General features: G+C 41.0%; 1 long non-coding RNA gene across 3 annotated transcripts; it reads left to right on the top strand.

The window, feature by feature from the left end:
• Positions 1-1,745: 1,745 nt before the first annotated feature.
• LOC311116627 lies at positions 1,746-4,528 on the top strand. 3 transcript variants are annotated; one of them, XR_014611453.1, is made up of 4 exons: positions 1,746-1,772; positions 1,936-1,985; positions 3,439-3,534; positions 4,452-4,528. It is a non-coding gene; the product is annotated as an uncharacterized lncRNA (long non-coding RNA). The 3 variants fall into 3 exon arrangements; XR_014611454.1 differs by lacking the exon at positions 1,746-1,772 and having other exon boundaries at positions 1,863-1,985; XR_014611455.1 differs by lacking the exons at positions 1,746-1,772; positions 1,936-1,985 and adding an exon at positions 2,606-2,682.
• Positions 4,529-16,880: the final 12,352 nt, after the last annotated feature.

Below are 16,880 nucleotides of genomic sequence, written 5' to 3'. Positions count from 1 at the left end.
GTTATCAGTTTGGTGAGAGAGATTTCCATTTACTAACTGTCTGTTCTTCTGCTCCCCCTACAGTGTGAAACCTGGTGGAGTGAACACAATCAAACCTTGGCCTAGAAAATGTGAGTGTTAACTGCTGGGAAGAATAAGCTTGTTATTACTCAGTCTTTTTTATAGTAAGGGGTTAGAAAATAATGAAATCATTTTCAGAGCTTGCTTGATAAGTGAGCTATGTATGTGTGGTTACACTAATATGATTTCACTCTGTGGTTATGTTTTGCTGTGTGTTTGTGTTTTAAATGACCATACAGTATAACATATCATCATTCAGCAAGTCTTAAATAACCTTTCCTTGGTCCTTTAATAACTAGAAACATTAACATTCTGATGTGGCCCTTTAATACCTAGAAACATTAACATTCTGATGTGGCCCTTTAATACCTAGAAACATTAACATTCTGATGTGGCCCTTTAATACCTAGAAACATTAACATTCTGATGTGGCCCTTTAATACCTAGAAACAATAACATTCTGATGTGATATGAAGATGATTTGTAATATACCTGGTCTTCTCCATCAGATGCCTGTGATCTCACACTGGACCCAAACACAGTAAACATAAAGCTCTCTCTTTCTGAGGAGAACAGAAAGGTGACACGTAGCGAAGAGGCTCAGCCGTATCCTGATCACCCAGAGAGATTTGAGGACTGTGAACAGGTGCTGTGTAGAGAGGGTCTGACTGGGCGCTGTTACTGGGAGGTAGAGTGGAGTGGGAGTGGGGCTGATATAGGAGTGGCATATAAAGGAATCAGCAGGAGAGGAGGGGGTGATGATGACTGTGTACTTGGACAGAATGACAAATCCTGGAGTCTGAGCTGCTTTAACAACCGTTACACTGCCTGGCACAATGACAATCACACTATCATAGACGTCCCCTCCTCCAGCTCCCACAGAGTAGGAGTGTATCTGGACTGGCCAGCCGGCACTCTGTCCTTCTACAGAGTCTCCTCTGACACACTGACCCACCTGAACACATTCCACTCCACATTCACTGAGCCCCTCTATCCAGGGTTTCAGCTTTGGGATGACTCCTCTTCAATGTCTCTGTGTCATGTGGTCCCTGTGCCAAACACATGATGTTTCACTGTAATCATGGTCATGTTCAGTAAGACACACTGGAAGAAGAATTGATATGAACTCTCTAGTCACTAGTTAACAGATTATTATTATTATTATATCTAAATAGTCATGATTATACACCACTGAAGTTGATAGACATTGTAAAATAGTAATTCATACACTGTAATCCCAAACAGTTGTACTAGCTCATAAGTAATAAGGTCATAACAGTCAAATGTCGTTATGCAGTTGACCAAACTATAAAGTGTTGAGCTCTGTTGAGATTTATGCCACTTTAATTGAAGAGGGCTCAATATTTTATAGGTAATTTGTGTGGAACGCTCAAAAAAGTTTAGGTAGTGTCATGACGTTATCGACGTCATGACGTTCTGGTGGGTGGGTCATCTCTCCCTCAGGAAAGCTGAGTCAGCCATCTTGAATTTGCCTTGATGCGGGGATGTTTGGGCCGCCCGTGTGGATGTGGAACACAGTTTAATTTGTTTTAATTTGTTTGCAATGTGCACTTTTATGCTGCCCGCTTGAAACCACCACCACCTCCGTTTTTATCATTAGTCTTATTGCCTTCGTTTTCTTAAGCGCCATCTTATCATCACCTCTGAGGTCCATGAGTTTTCGCTGTTCGCCGGTAATGCAAGTGCGTACTGTGAGTATACTTATTTCAATAAGTGTCTGCCTTACACAGTAAATATTTTACGTTATCGAGCTGTGTGTACGTGTGTGCTAGCATGAAACGAACAATGCTAAACAACATAATGTGAGTGTGTTATCATGATGCTAACCAGGCCTGTGTTTGTATTTCTTCCTAGGCTCAAGTGTGTGGTTGTGAGATCATCTCGAAATCCTTTTAACAGTTCAGGTAGGATGTATTATGAAATAGTGTTACTAATGTAATACATTGCTAAAACCAAGTATAGAGTGTATTTGTTATAATTCATTGGTATTAGATTTAAAAGGTGATCGAATAGCTCCTGATTTGTAATGTCATTAATGCATTTCTTTTGAAGCAATGTTTTAATTTTTTTTACAAGTGAATAGGTTGGTTTACTTTTAAGTTTAAATTTCCCACGTATCTCGTTAAAGTTTTGACCAATGAGCTAACTTGTTAAGTTGTGGCCAATGGGAGAGTGGACTGGTTGCCGGGAAAGAAAAGGGAGGGAAAAGTTGAAAGAAGGGAGAGGAGAGACGTTAGTGGGGTTGGTGAAGGAAAAACGACCAAAGGAAACGATAAAGAGAGAACAAAACCATACCTACAGAGTTTTTTTTAAGGGAAATCCTGATTTTATTTCTATAAGAGAGTGTTTATTATTTAGTTAAGAAAGACCAAGTGGAGACTGAAGCTGCCGTCGCATTGTGGAGACATTCGACATCCTAGAGGTTAGCCTAGCATCGTGCAAGACTTGGAGAGAATTGCTTGTGACGATCAGTTCGGGTTTCCAACGGATGTCTGTTGCTGCCACCGAGTACTGGCTGCATTGATAGCTGTGTTCGCTGTGGATCTTGTGAGGACACCTGCACGGAACTACTATATTTTGCTGAGGCATTATCTACAAGTAGTGAGTAACTACAAATGTGGTGTGGACTTCGGGACTTTATGTATGTCGTCATTTTTTTTATGAGCTCCAACGCGCGCCCAGGGTTTAAGCAAGCTTGCAAATAATTTGGACATGGGGTTGTGGAAAAATCATTGGGGTTTATAATTTGTATGTCTTTTGATGTGATACATTGAACATTTGATTAATATAGATCTTGAACCTTATGTCTGTTGTATTGGTGGAGTCATTTACTGTTTCAGTTTCATTTAATGCATGGGAAAGCATATCCTTATAACAATAACCAAGTCTATAATCATTCTATCTGAAGTTAATACCCTATTTGTCATTCACCCTAGCAAGTTTACAATAGGGATTCTTATTGGAGATGTCCTTCTCACCTAATATCCCATGCTGTTCAGATATTCTAAATAAGGTAATATCGTGAGAGTCAAATTCGAGCCTGGTGAGAGGGTTACACTAATAATTGGTTTTATTTTATGTGTTTCCACAGTCATTCTTTTGCTATTTCTCTAAATGTTTTTATCTCAACTGTGGGGTCAACAGTTGGATCACTTGAACCCTTTATTAATACTTTGTTAAATACAAAGAACAACAACAGAAATAGCAGATCTATAAGCACACAACTTTGATGCTTTGCTTGTTAATAACTAACTTGCTTATCTTTTAACATTTTCATTTTTACTATAATTAGTGTACAATGAATGTTTTTGATATTTGTGTAATTATTATTGTAATGGATATTTTTTGTCCATGTAGGAACAACGTGATGTAAAAATGAGACGGGCCCTCGTCCTTCGTGCACTTCCTGTGTACCTGCGTGAAGATGCCTCCAAGTTTTTCAGGACCTGTAATGTAAGTGTACTGGCCTCACTATCAATCCCTTTGCTTAGCTATTCAGTCAGCTTAAACATGACATCACTCAAAGAACTCTAGGAGAACCAGAGGGGCATTCCAGAAAGCAGGTTATGTGAAAACCATCAGTATAGCCAATTGTATTTTTTTCAACAACGTAATTTCAAAGTCCGTGTTTCTAGTTTGTCGCCGCATTGAGTATGAGATAAAATGTTTTTATATTTCATTTTCAGCCGATTTTAAATAAAACAAAATAGCCTAAAATAAAACATTGAACAACATTCAACCACTTCCTTAAAGGCTAATATAAAATAAAGTGATGTTAAATTCAAAATGAAAAGACGACTGCATCTGAAACTCTGTCAGTGATTTATATAACAGCCACAGCCAGAAAATGTCTGCTTCCCGTTTTCTCCCGTTGCCATGGTGAATAACCGTATCGGAGCTCCATTGATGATGGCTTTTTACTAGTCGTCAGGCACAAGCTCAACTCCGAGTTAACGTACTCTGAGTCAACTTACCTAACTCAGATCAGCTGTTCTGTAACTGAAAACTCAGTTTCACTTCACAGGGTAAGTCAACTCTGAGTTCAGGGTTAGGCTCAGTTTGTTGAACCTCCTTTCTGGAATAGCCCCCAGGACCTGTTTATGAAGTTTCCTTGAGTTGTTATTCTGCAAACTGACATGTAGAAATTACATAAATGAAAAGGTAAGTATAAAGAATTCCACTAAACAAAAAGTATGCTTACAGGTAGGTGTGAAACTAACATAAAATAATAAGCATGTGTAAAGAAAATAGTTTAAACATGTAGCTTAGTTGCAGTCTAAGTGCAAAGTGACCGTAATGTCTAGACATCATTAGCATGATTTGTATCCTTGAGGGGCTGAACTCATTTTTGTATTATTTGTGTTTTATAGTCAGCAGATGGTCCAGACCTCACTGACACTCCGGTGGCTCTCCTGACAGTTGTCACTGATGATACTACTGATACGGCCCTCTTCAGCCCTGAGAGCATCTGTATTGTCGTGGAAGATGAAATACTTGTGAGTGGTCCCACAAACCTGGCTGACTCATTTCTCCTGCTCTTTAGGTATGTCTATGCACTAGACCTACAGTACCCAAAGAATCTCGAGCTTGCATTCACATTTATCCAAAAAGTTGTGATGTGTCTTGAGGACAACAAACCACTGAAAGGCCGTCTACTGACACTGAAGAATGATTTGTTCAATGAGTGAATCACTCAGAATGGACTATTTGTTGAGCTGAGTATTGAGGATGTTTTTAGTTTTTTTCCCCTCTTTACAAATGTAATAATTTGCCTCTTCTACCTCATGTTTAATATGTTACACTGTTTGCCTCTTCTACCTCAGATTTAATACATTGATTGTTAATAGATAAATATCACAACATTGACGTATTGCCAAGCCCAAGTTTTTGTACTGTACTTGTGGGAAACGACTGTTGAATTCATGCACTATACATGTTTAATGTTGTGTGACCTAATGCTTACCTTGATGTTGCCAGTTGAAGTACGGCACAGTAGAAACCAGTACTTTTATTTGAATGTTTTATTTAAAAAAAGTGAGTTGCAGCCTTCAAGGTACAGTAAGTGCCAAAACGTTTTAAATGGCTCCACATTCTAATAGTTGTCATTGCTGTTGAGGATGGATTATAATTAGAATCTTATTGAATTTTATCATGAAGCCTTTGTGAGTTTATCATAATGTTTACTGAATAATGTGATATGGAGACCCAAAATACTGAATCTACCCTCTGTAGCAATGACCACTATCAGAATATGGAACTATTAACACTTAATGTACTTTAAAACACATTTTGTTTTTATGGAGTCATTTCCTTTTCCTTTTTTGTTTTAATTTATGACAAGCACTTTGTTTTGACTGAGCTCCTTTTGATTCTTGCCTTTTTAAAAGCACATTGTGTTGAATAAAAAAAAAGTTAAATTGTCACTGTGGTGTCACTTTCATGTTTTCTAACATTATTCGCTGATTATAATTGTGTAATGGACCGACATCAGTATTTCAGTTTAGAATTAATTTTGATTGCATGTCCCACATTATGAGTTGAAGAATATTGAAAATGTTGAGTGTATTTCACACATTATATGAGTTGAAGAATATTTAATATTTTGAGTGTATTTCCCACATTTATGAGTTGAAGAATATTGAAAGTTTTGAGTGTATTTCCCACATTATATGAGTTGAAAAATATTGAAAATTTTGAGTGTATTTCCCACATTATATGAGTTGAAAAATATTGAAAATTTTGAGTGAATTACTCCCTAATTATAAGTTGAGGAATATCAATATTTATAAGATAACATTGAGATAATTTAAGGCAACTGTAAATGTAATTTTTATTTTATGTAAACTTAAAACATTTAAAAACATCACTAAAATATTTTTGTGTAATCTGTTACAAAATAATTTTTGAGTTATGTGAACTTATTAGGGTTTACAGTGTAGAATGAATCACCACTGTTGTTAAAGGTTCTCATTTAGAATTCATTGATCTTGTTGTTATTGCTTTTTCATTTGTGTTTGTAAATATTCCTGTCTGTAAAATGTTTATTTGTCAAATTGTTGACCAAACAATCCTGCTTCTGTATAAACACAATTACACTGAATGGAATTTACATGTGACAGATTTGACTAATGAAGGTCAATAAAACAGATGACAGAAGAGCAGTTCTAAATGTTTTATTTTTTATAAGAATATGACATTTAAATCAGTGGCTCCTCAGAGGAGGAAGGGGAGGACCATCCTCCTCAGTGAACTTCATAAAAATGGTAAAACATTTTAAAAGTTAGCCTTTTTAGATCAAACTATACTAAATATATAAATGTCACCAAATAATTGATTAAATCACAATGAAGGTCTACAGTAGCCTCAATAGCACTCTGTAGGGTAGCACCAGGGTGTAGCCGGAGGACAGCTAGCTTCCGTCCTCCTCTGGGTACATTGACTTCAATACAAAACCTAGGAGGCTAATGGTTCTTACCCCCTTCCATAGACTTACACAGTAATTATGACAACGTCCGGAGGACGTCATCCAACCAGAGCCTGTTAATTGAAGTGCATTCCAGGTGACTACCTCATGAAGCTGGTTGAGAGAATGCCAACATTTGACTAGTACTGCCAGTCAAAAGTTTGAACACACCTACTCATTCAAGGTTTTTCTTTATTTTTACAATTTTTTACATTGTAGAATAATAGTGAAGACATCAAAACAATGAAATAACACATATAGAATCATGTAGTTACCAAAAAAGTATTAAACAAATCAAAATATATTTTAAATTTGAGATTCTTCAAATAGCCACCCTTTGCCTTGATGACTGCTTTGCACATTCTTGGCATTCTCTCAACCAGCTTCATGAGGAAGTCACCTGGAATGCATTTCAAATAACAGGTGTGCCTTCTTAAAAGTTAATTTATTTCCTTCTTAATGTGTTTGAGCCAATCAGTTGTGTTGTGACAAGGTAGGGGGGGTATACAGAAGATATCCCTATTTGGTAAAAGACCAAGTCCACATTATGGCAAGAACAGCTCAAATAAGCAAAGAGAAACGACAGTCCATCATTACTTTAAGACATGAAGGTCAGTCAATACGGAACATTTCAAGAACTTTGAAAGTTTCTTCAAGTGCAGTCGCAAAAACCATCAAGCGCTATAATGAAAATGGCTCTCATGAGGACCGCCACAGGAATGGAAGACCCAGAGTTACCTCTGCTGCAGAGGATAAGTTCATTAGAGTTACCAGCCTCAGAAGTTACAGACCAAATAAATGCTTCACAGAGTTCAAGTAACAGACACATCTCAACATCAACTGTTAAGAGGGGACTGTGCGAATCAGGCCCTCATGGTCAAATTTCAGCAAAGAAATCACTACTAAAGGACACCAATAAGAAGAAGAGACCTGCTTGTGCCAAAAAACACGAGAAATGTACATTGGACTGGTGGAAATGTGTCCTTTGGTCTGGAGTCCAAATTAGAGATTTTTGGTTCAAACCGCTGTGTCTTTGTTAGACGCGGTGTGGGTGAACAAACAAAAATACGTTGTGGAAATATTGTATTTGTAAATTGTTAGACTCCAACCAGACCCAGAGAGTAGAGTCTCCAGTACCCAGCTGTCAGAGACTTCAACCAGACCCAGAGAGTAGAGTCTCCAGTACCCAGCTGTCAGAGACTCCAACCAGACCCAGAGAGTAGAGTCTCCAGTACCCAGCTGTCAGAGACTCCAACCAGACCCAGAGAGTAGAGTCTCCAGTACCCAGCTGTCAGAGACTCCAACCAGACCCAGAGAGTAGAGTCTCCAGTACCCAGCTGTCAGAGACTCCAACCAGACCCAGAGACTAGAGTCTCCATTACCCAGCTGTCAGAGACTCCAACCAGACCCAGAGAGTAGAGTCTCCAGTACCCAGCTGTCAGAGACTCCAACCAGACCCAGAGAGTAGAGTCTTCAGTACCCAGGTGTCAGAGACTCCAACCAGACCCAGAGAGTAGAGTCTCCAGTACCCAGCTGTCAGAGACTCCAACCAGACCCAGAGAGTAGAGTCTCCAGTACCCAGCTGTCAGAGACTCCAACCAGACCCAGAGACTAGAGTCTCCAGTACCCAGCTGTCAGAGACTCCAACCAGACCCAGAGAGTAGAGTCTCCAGTACCCAGCTGTCAGAGACTCCAACCAGACCCAGAGAGTAGAGTCTCCAGTACCCAGCTGTCAGAGACTCCAACCAGACCCAGAGAGTAGAGCCTCCAGTACCCAGCTGTCAGAGACTCCAACCAGACCCAGAGAGTAGAGTCTCCAGTACCCAGCTGTCAGAGACTCCAACCAGACCCAGAGAGTAGAGTCTCCAGTACCCAGCTGTCAGAGACTCCAACCAGACCCAGAGAGTAGAGTCTCCAGTACCCAGCTGTCAGAGACTCCAACCAGACCCAGAGAGTAGAGTCTACAGTACCCAGCTGTCAGAGACTCCAACCAGACCCAGAGAGTAGAGTCTCCAGTACCCAGCTGTCAGAGACTCCAACCAGACCCAGAGACTAGAGTCTCCAGTACCCAGCTGTCAGAGACTCCAACCAGACCCAGAGAGTAGAGTCTCCAGTACCCAGCTGTCAGAGACTCCAACCAGACCCAGAGAGTAGAGTCTACAGTACCCAGCTGTCAGAGACTCCAACCAGACCCAGAGAGTAGAGTCTACAGTACCCAGCTATCAGAGACTCCAACCAGACCCAGAGAGTAGAGTCTCCAGTACCCAGCTGTCAGAGACTCCAACCAGACCCAGAGAGTAGAGTCTCCAGTACCCAGCTGTCAGAGACTCCAACCAGACCCAGAGAGTAGAGTCTCCAGTACCCAGCTGTCAGAGACTCCAAACTGACCCAGAGAGTAGAGTCTCCAGTACCCAGCTGTCAGAGACTCCAACCAGACCCAGAGAGTAGAGTCTACAGTACCCAGCTATCAGAGACTCCAACCAGACCCAGAGAGTAGAGTCTCCAGTACCCAGCTGTCAGAGACTCCAACCAGACCCAGAGAGTAGAGTCTCCAGTACCCAGCTGTCAGAGACTCCAACCAGACCCAGAGAGTAGAGTCTCCAGTACCCAGCTGTCAGAGACTCCAAACTGACCCAGAGAGTAGAGTCTCCAGTACCCAGCTGTCAGAGACTCCAACCAGACCCAGAGAGTAGAGTCTCCAGTACCCAGCTGTCAGAGACTCCAACCAGACCCAGAGAGTAGAGTCTCCAGTACCCAGCTGTCAGAGACTCCAACCAGACCCAGAGAGTAGAGTCTACAGTACCCAGGTGTCAGAGACTCCAACCAGACCCAGAGAGTAGAGTCTCCAGTACCCAGCTGTCAGAGACTCCAACCAGACCCAGAGAGTAGAGTCTACAGTACCCAGCTGTCAGAGACTCCAACCAGACCCAGAAAGTAGAGTCTCCAGTACCCAGCTGTCCCTATGAAGAGTGACTGGTCCATCGACAATCTCCACATTTTATCAGCAGAACGACGCCATTTGATCAAAGGTAATATTACTTTTATTGTTCAGAGGGTTTTGAGTTCACTTCCTGAACCGATCTGAAACAGGATACTTTTATCCTCATTGAAATGGGCATTGTGTTTTTCCCCTTTTGTGTAAAATGCTAAATCCCTACTATAACTATGGCAGCGAGGACCAGATATACTGAATTACTGTGTTGATGTGTCTCTACAGCTGAACAACTCTTTCCATAATGGAGGACCAGATATACTGAATTACTGTGTTGATGTGTCTCTACAGCTGAACAACTCTTTCCATAATGGAGGACCAGATATACTGAATTACTGTGTTGTTGTGTCTATACAGCTGAACAACTCTTTCCATAATGGAGGACCAGATATACTGAATTACTGTGTTGTTGTGTCTCTACAGCTGAACAACTCTTTCCATAATGGAGGACCAGATATACTGAATTACTGTGTTGATGTGTCTATACAGCTGAACAACTCTTTCCATAATGGAGGACCAGATATACTGAATTACTGTGTTGATGTGTCTATACAGCTGAACAACTCTTTCCATAATGGGGGACCAGATATACTGAATTACTGTGTTGATGTGTCTCTACAGCTGAACAACTCTTTCCATAATGGAGGACCAGATATACTGAATTACTGTGTTGATGTGTCTCTACAGCTGAACAACTCTTTCCATAATGGAGGACCAGATATACTGAATTACTGTGTTGATGTGTCTCTACAGCTGAACAACTCTTTCCATAATGGAGGACCAGATATACTGAATTACTGTGTTGTTGTGTCTATACAGCTGATCAACTCTTTCCATAATGGAGGACCAGATATACTGAATTACTGTGTTGTTGTGTCTATACAGCTGATCAACTCTTTCCATAATGGCCTTGTCATTGAACAAGCCCAGAAGGCCAAAGCCTCTTCTGCACACAACATGATGGACAATATCTTTAAACAATATTGTTGGGATTTAATTTGTTTGTTGAAAAACAAGAGTTTAACCTTTGGATAGAAATTGGTTTCTCAATATTAGATAACTTGTTTGTTGAAATACAAGAATGTAACCTTTGGATGGAAATTGGTGTCTCAATATCAGATAACTTGTTTGTTGAAATACAAGAATTTTACCTTTGGACAGAAACTGTTGGTGTCTCAATATCAGATACCCAGGCTATAAATATTCTACTCAAGGAAGGGTGAGTGTGACTAACTGTCAGTGGAGTTATCAGCTGTTAAGTCACGATAGGCCGTATCTCTGTGGTTTTACTAAAAAGAACAGAACAAGGAGTAAAGTTGCTATGAAACAGGGCTGATTAAGGACATCAATTTGAGGACATCTGCCAGAGACAGAACTACGCCTGGCAACTCAGCGCCTAGGGGTTGGGACCAACCCGCGCGCCAATGAACAGGCGGCAAGTCTAAACCACGCCCAGCCTCTGCTCTGACAGGCCTGTTCAGAAACAGGAACTATCTCTGTCAAGGGTGTTTAAGGAAGAACATGTGAGACAGCCACTAGTTCTCTGATCTCCCTGCGTGGTGCATCAGTGAGCCCGTATACGAACCCTCATACTTATCATTTATACATTTGCATTTAATAAACTTAGCTTGATTTGCAATAACTTCAATGATGTCTTTCATTCCAATACCAGACTTGAATTGACGCACTCTTACAATATCTTCAATTAAAACCCTTCATTAAAACCCACTAAATATAATTTTAGTAAATTCCTTGTCCTTCCAGGTGTTAGACTATTATCAGTGAGTCAGGTGTTCTCTGAACCTGGTCCTGGAGAGCCACTGGGTGTGAGCTCTGTGGGCTACGGAGTGAAGCTACACAAAAGAGACTGTTGACTGAAAGTCATCTGACCTCGGCAAAGGACATTGAAATCAGTGTGTCCATGGAACTAGCTGCTAAAGAGGCTCACCAGTTGAGTTCATCAGGAACTTAGTGGATCCATCTAACAATCCTAATCACCAGCTGATACATTTTAATCTCATACACAGGGTAATCCTTCCACCTAGAAAACATAATTTAATAGAAATCACAACCGCTCCTCTGTGTGATCTATGTAATCCAGGTGCCTTGGGCTCCTTTAATTATATGTACTGGGAGTGACCAGGGGACATGTTTTGGAAAGAGGTATCCTCATACCTTGTTCCCCCAGACTGTTATCACTTAATGATAATTCACTACATATTCATTACAGCAAAGCAATGATCTCCTCCCTAAACTCACATACTCTCTTGAGAGAATTAGGCCTACCCTTACTTAGCTACCGAACCTCATTATGTAAAAGTATATCATGATGCTCAGCAGACCACGAAACATCAATGTTGAAGGATAAATGTTGATCGGATAAAGTTTATGATAGCCATAACTGAGTCCATTGTTTTTTAAGTCAATGCTGAGTTTAGCCAAAGCACGCTCTGGCAGTGTAGTCTTATCAGTGGCGAAAGAGCCAGTAGGCGGGCAGACAGTCCCTGTACCCCTGTTAGCAGCTCTGATTGGCTGTAACTGGTATGTTACTTATATTGATTGACAGCACTTAATGGGCAAGACTATAGGAAAACAGATTCTCCCATTGGAGAATATTGAACGATGGCTCATTTTGGCCCTAAACATTCCATTTTTTACTGGGATTGTTTTGCAGATTCTTTTTAATTAATGTTCAGCATTTATCAAAGGGCCATTCTAAATTGATAAATGTTATGGATCTTGCCTGTGGGCTGCCAGTTGAATAGCCCTGACCTAGATGTTTAGAAATGTGTTTGCTAGAGCTTTGCTTCCTTCTGTTTTTATTTTGGAAGCCAGTCAATTCAACCTCTCATAAGATCCAAGTCACTGACATGAGGATTGTCATTTCATTACTTGAAATGGTTCTTATTTGATTTATTTTTCAGTCGAGCCCAAAGATTGACAATACATCTGTTTCAACCAGAGAAGTGGTTCCGCAACTGGAAAGAACAGAGAGTGTATTTGTAAATATCAATGTACAGTATATCACACAGGGTTGGGGTCAATTCCATTTCAATTCCAGTCAATTCAACAAGTACACTGAAATTCCAATTCTCTTCAATAGTTTTCAATTAGGAAAATGTGGAATTGGAATTTGGTTAACTTTTTTAATTGAATGGAATTTAAATGGAATTGACCCCAACTCCTTATATCTCAACACAAAATGGCTGTGATTATTTCATTCTTGCACAGGTACTTGTGTTAGGGAAATGTTTTTGGGATACTTTCATTTTGGGGCTTGTTTCAATTCCAAAGTTTAGTATGTGTCCCATATTCTGAGCACGCAATGGATACATCAAGCTTGTGACTCTTCAAACTCGATGGATGCATTTGCATTTTGTTTAGGTTGTTTCTGATTATTTTGTGCCGAATTGAAATGAATGCTAGATAATGTATTGTGTTGTTTTCTAAACACTGTGGATGCTACAGACGTCTTACCGTGCCCCCACCCCAATGGACGTTTCATGCTGAATAACCACCACTAGTCAGCTTCCTGCTCCCCCTGGCTGTCACAGAAGAGGTAGAGGAAGACCATGAGCTCAGGCCAAAATACTGTGGATATCATCTTTCTACACTCTTAGGAAAGAAAAGTGCTATCTAGAACCTAAAAGGGTTCTTTGGCTGTCCCCATAGGATTTGGTGCGTGTACTATTATGTGCATTAGCCTACAAAATAGGTAATGGAATGATTACAGTTTTTATTTCTTGATTATATGAAATAACCCTTTTCAGAAAAATCAGGACATGATTGAACAGTTAGTTATTGGTTTAGTAAATAAGAGTTGATATGTTGGAGTAAAACAGTTCATGTTTTCAGTGACCAGACAATGTATTCAGTAAAACAACTGTATGAATTCTGATTGTTTTTATGATTTCAGCTCAACAAACAAATGCTTGGATATGATTCTGAAGACTCAATCAGCAACATAGAAACAACAGAAGATGAATATGTGCCAGGAACAGAACGTGGCAACGAGAGCAGTTTAGAGCTTTACTGTATGGAAGAACAAAGGCCTATAAGGGACATAGAAATACTGAGTCTGACACCTCTGTGCAAGAATCCACAAGTTCACTTGAAGTCATGCACGTTACAAAGACTAAAGATTGATCAAAACATTACTGTCTCTTTTGTGAGAAACCACAATCAAAAATTGCCCGGCATCTGGAAATGATTCATAAAGGTGAAGCTGAAGTGGCAAAAGGCCCTTTCTTTCCCAAAGAACTCCAAAGACTGGAAGCTCCCACTGACCATACTGAGACAACGTGGGGACAGAGCACACAACAGGCAAATCATAAGAGAAGGCAAAGGTGTTATAGTTCCTTGTAAACAAAGCAGTTTCCCAAATGGAAATCCGAAAGATTTCTTGCACTGTGCAAACTGCCAAGGACTCTTTAAAAGAACATTCCTATTGTTCAGCATTCACAATGGCATTTTCTGTTGTGACAGGATTGTTATGTTTGGTCTCTCAAGTTTCCACTCTGATGCTGCGTTTGTAACCATGTGGAAGTTGGGAATTTACCAGTTCTGAAGTCGTAAAAAGCAGTTGGATGCATTCATTTAATTTGAACTCATTGATAAACGGTGGTTGGCTAATGGCCAACAACTTCGTCAACCATGAACTAAAAGTACAGTTATCATGCTTGTAACCAAATGATAGAGTTCAAAAACAGATAGATTTTTATAAATAATGTTTTGTTGTTGCATTTAACTGCCAAAAATGCTGTTATAGAAACCATTTCCTTAGTAGGTGAGGTCAGAGGTCACCGTGTGGGAGAAGTGGGCGCTCAGGATGATAGACCAGTTTCCCACTAGTAATTACCAGTTGGAGGGCCGTTCAAGTGGATTTTTCCCAGTGTTATGTAGTAAATTCCCACTTCCCACTTGGTAACAAACGCACCATGACACTGCCTCCTTCAGTGCCATATGCGTACTTGTGACTCTCATAAAGGGGGCTTGTCTGTAGCATGGTACATCTCCCACTCCAGGTAATGTGAAAGCCTTGCCCCCACTAAGCCACGCCTCCTAAATCATTTCCCAGTGTGTCTTGCCTTTTATAGTGAATTGTAACGTTACCACTGACTGTACTTGTTAGTGACAGAGACATGGTCGTTGAATTCGTTCATTTTCAGACCTGTGGCCTTAACCATATACTCCAGAATGAAGAGTGATCAGATGAATTGCAATTAATTGCAAAGTCCCTCTTTGCCATGAAAATGAACTTAATCCCCCAAAAAACATTTCCACTGCATTTCAGCCCTGCCACAAAAGGACCAGCTGACATCATGTCAGTGATTCTCTCGTTAACACAGGTGAGAGTGTTGACGAAGACAAGGCTGGAGATCACTCTGTCATGCTGATTGAGTTCGAATAACAGACTGGAAGCTTTAAAAGGAGGGGGGTGCTTGAAATCATTATTCTTCCTCTGTTAACCATGGTTACCTGCAAGGGAACACGTGCCGTCATCATTGCTTTGCACAAAAAGAGCTTCACAGGCAAGGATATTGCTGCTAGTAAGATTGCACCTAAATCAACCATTTATCGGGTCATCAAGAACTTCAAGGAGAGAGGTTCAATTGTTGTGAAGAAGGCTTCAGGGCGCCCAAGAAAGTCCAGCAAGCACCAGGACCGTCTCCTAAAGTTGATTCAGCTGTGGGATCGGGGCACCACCAGTGCAGAGCTTGCTCAGGAATGGCAGCAGGCAGTTGTGAGTGCATCTGCACGCACAGTGAGGCAAATACTTTTGGAGGATGGCTTGGTGTCAAGAAGGGCAGCGAGGAAGCCACTTCTCTCCAGGAAAAACATCAGGGACAGACTGATATTCTGCAAAAGGTACAGGGATTGGACTGCTGAGGACTGGGGTAAAGTCCACAGTGTCCCAGTCCTGTAGATGAATACCTCTCTGAGTGGTTCTACAGTGTCCCAGTCCTGTAGATGAATACCTCTCTGAGTGGTTTTAGTGTCTCCGTCCTGTAGATGAATACCTCTCTGAGTGGTTTTACAGTGTCTCAGTCCTGTAGATGAATACCTCTCTGAGTGGTTCTACAGTGTCCCAGTCCTGTAGATGAATACCTCTCTCTGAGTGTTGCTACAGTGTCCCAGTCCTGTAGATGAATACCTCTCTGAGTGGTTCTACAGTGTCTCAGTCCTGTAGATGAATACCTCTCTGAGTGGTTCTACAGTGTCTCAGTCCTGTAGATGAATACCTCTCTGAGTGGTTCTACAGTGTCCCAGTCCTGTAGATGAATACCTCTCTGAGTGGTTTTACAGTGTCTCCGTCCTGTAGATGAATACCTCTCTGAGTGGTTTTACAGTGTCTCAGTCCTGTAGATGAATACCTCTCTGAGTGGTTCTACAGTGTCTCAGTCCTGTAGATGAATACCTCTCTGAGTGGTTTTACAGTGTCTCAGTCCTGTAGATGAATACCTCTCTGAGTGGTTTTACAGTGTCTCCGTCCTGTAGATGAATACCTCTCTGAGTGGTTTTACAGTGTCTCCGTCCTGTAGATGAATACCTCTCTGAGTGGTTTTACAGTGTCCCAGTCCTGTAGATGAATACCTCTCTGAGTGGTTTTACAGTGTCCCAGTCCTGTAGATGAATACCTCTCTGAGTGGTTCTACAGTGTCCCAGTCCTGTAGATGAATACCTCTCTGAGTGGTTTTACAGTGTCTCCGTCCTGTAGATGAATACCTCCCTGAGTGGTTCTACAGTGTCTCAGTCCTGTAGATGAATACCTCTCTGAGTGGTTCTACAGTGTCTCCGTCCTGTAGATGAATACCTCTCTGAGTGGTTCTCCAGTGTCCCAGTCCTGTAGATGAATACCTCTCTGAGTGGTTTTACAGTGTCTCAGTCCTGTAGATGAATACCTCTCTGAGTGGTTCTACAGTGTCCCAGTCCTGTAGATGAATACCTCTCTGAGTGGTTTTACAGTGTCTCAGTCCTGTAGATGAATACCTCTCTGAGTGGTTCTACAGTGTCCCAGTCCTGTAGGTGAATACCTCTCTGAGTGGTTCTACAGTGTCCCAGTCCTGTAGATGAATACCTCTCTGAGTGGTTCTACAGTGTCCCAGTCCTGTAGATGAATACCTCTCTGAGTGGTTCTACAGTGTCCCAGTCCTGTAGATGAATACCTCTCTGAGTGGTTTTACAGTGTCCCAGTCCTGTAGATGAATACCTCTCTGAGTGGTTCTACAGTGTCCCAGTCCTGTAGATGAATACCTCTCTGAGTGGTTTTACAGTGTCCCAGTCCTGTAGATGAATACCTCTCTGAGTGGTTTTACAGTGTCCCAGTCCTGTAGATGAATACCT

This window comes from Coregonus lavaretus (genome assembly GCF_964263955.1).
Source record: "Coregonus lavaretus genome assembly, contig: HAP1_SCAFFOLD_228, whole genome shotgun sequence".
NCBI classification, from domain to species: Eukaryota; Metazoa; Chordata; class Actinopteri; order Salmoniformes; family Salmonidae; genus Coregonus; species Coregonus lavaretus.
Note: the sequence above shows the minus strand (reverse complement) of the source record. Positions and strands in the feature narration are given on the sequence as shown.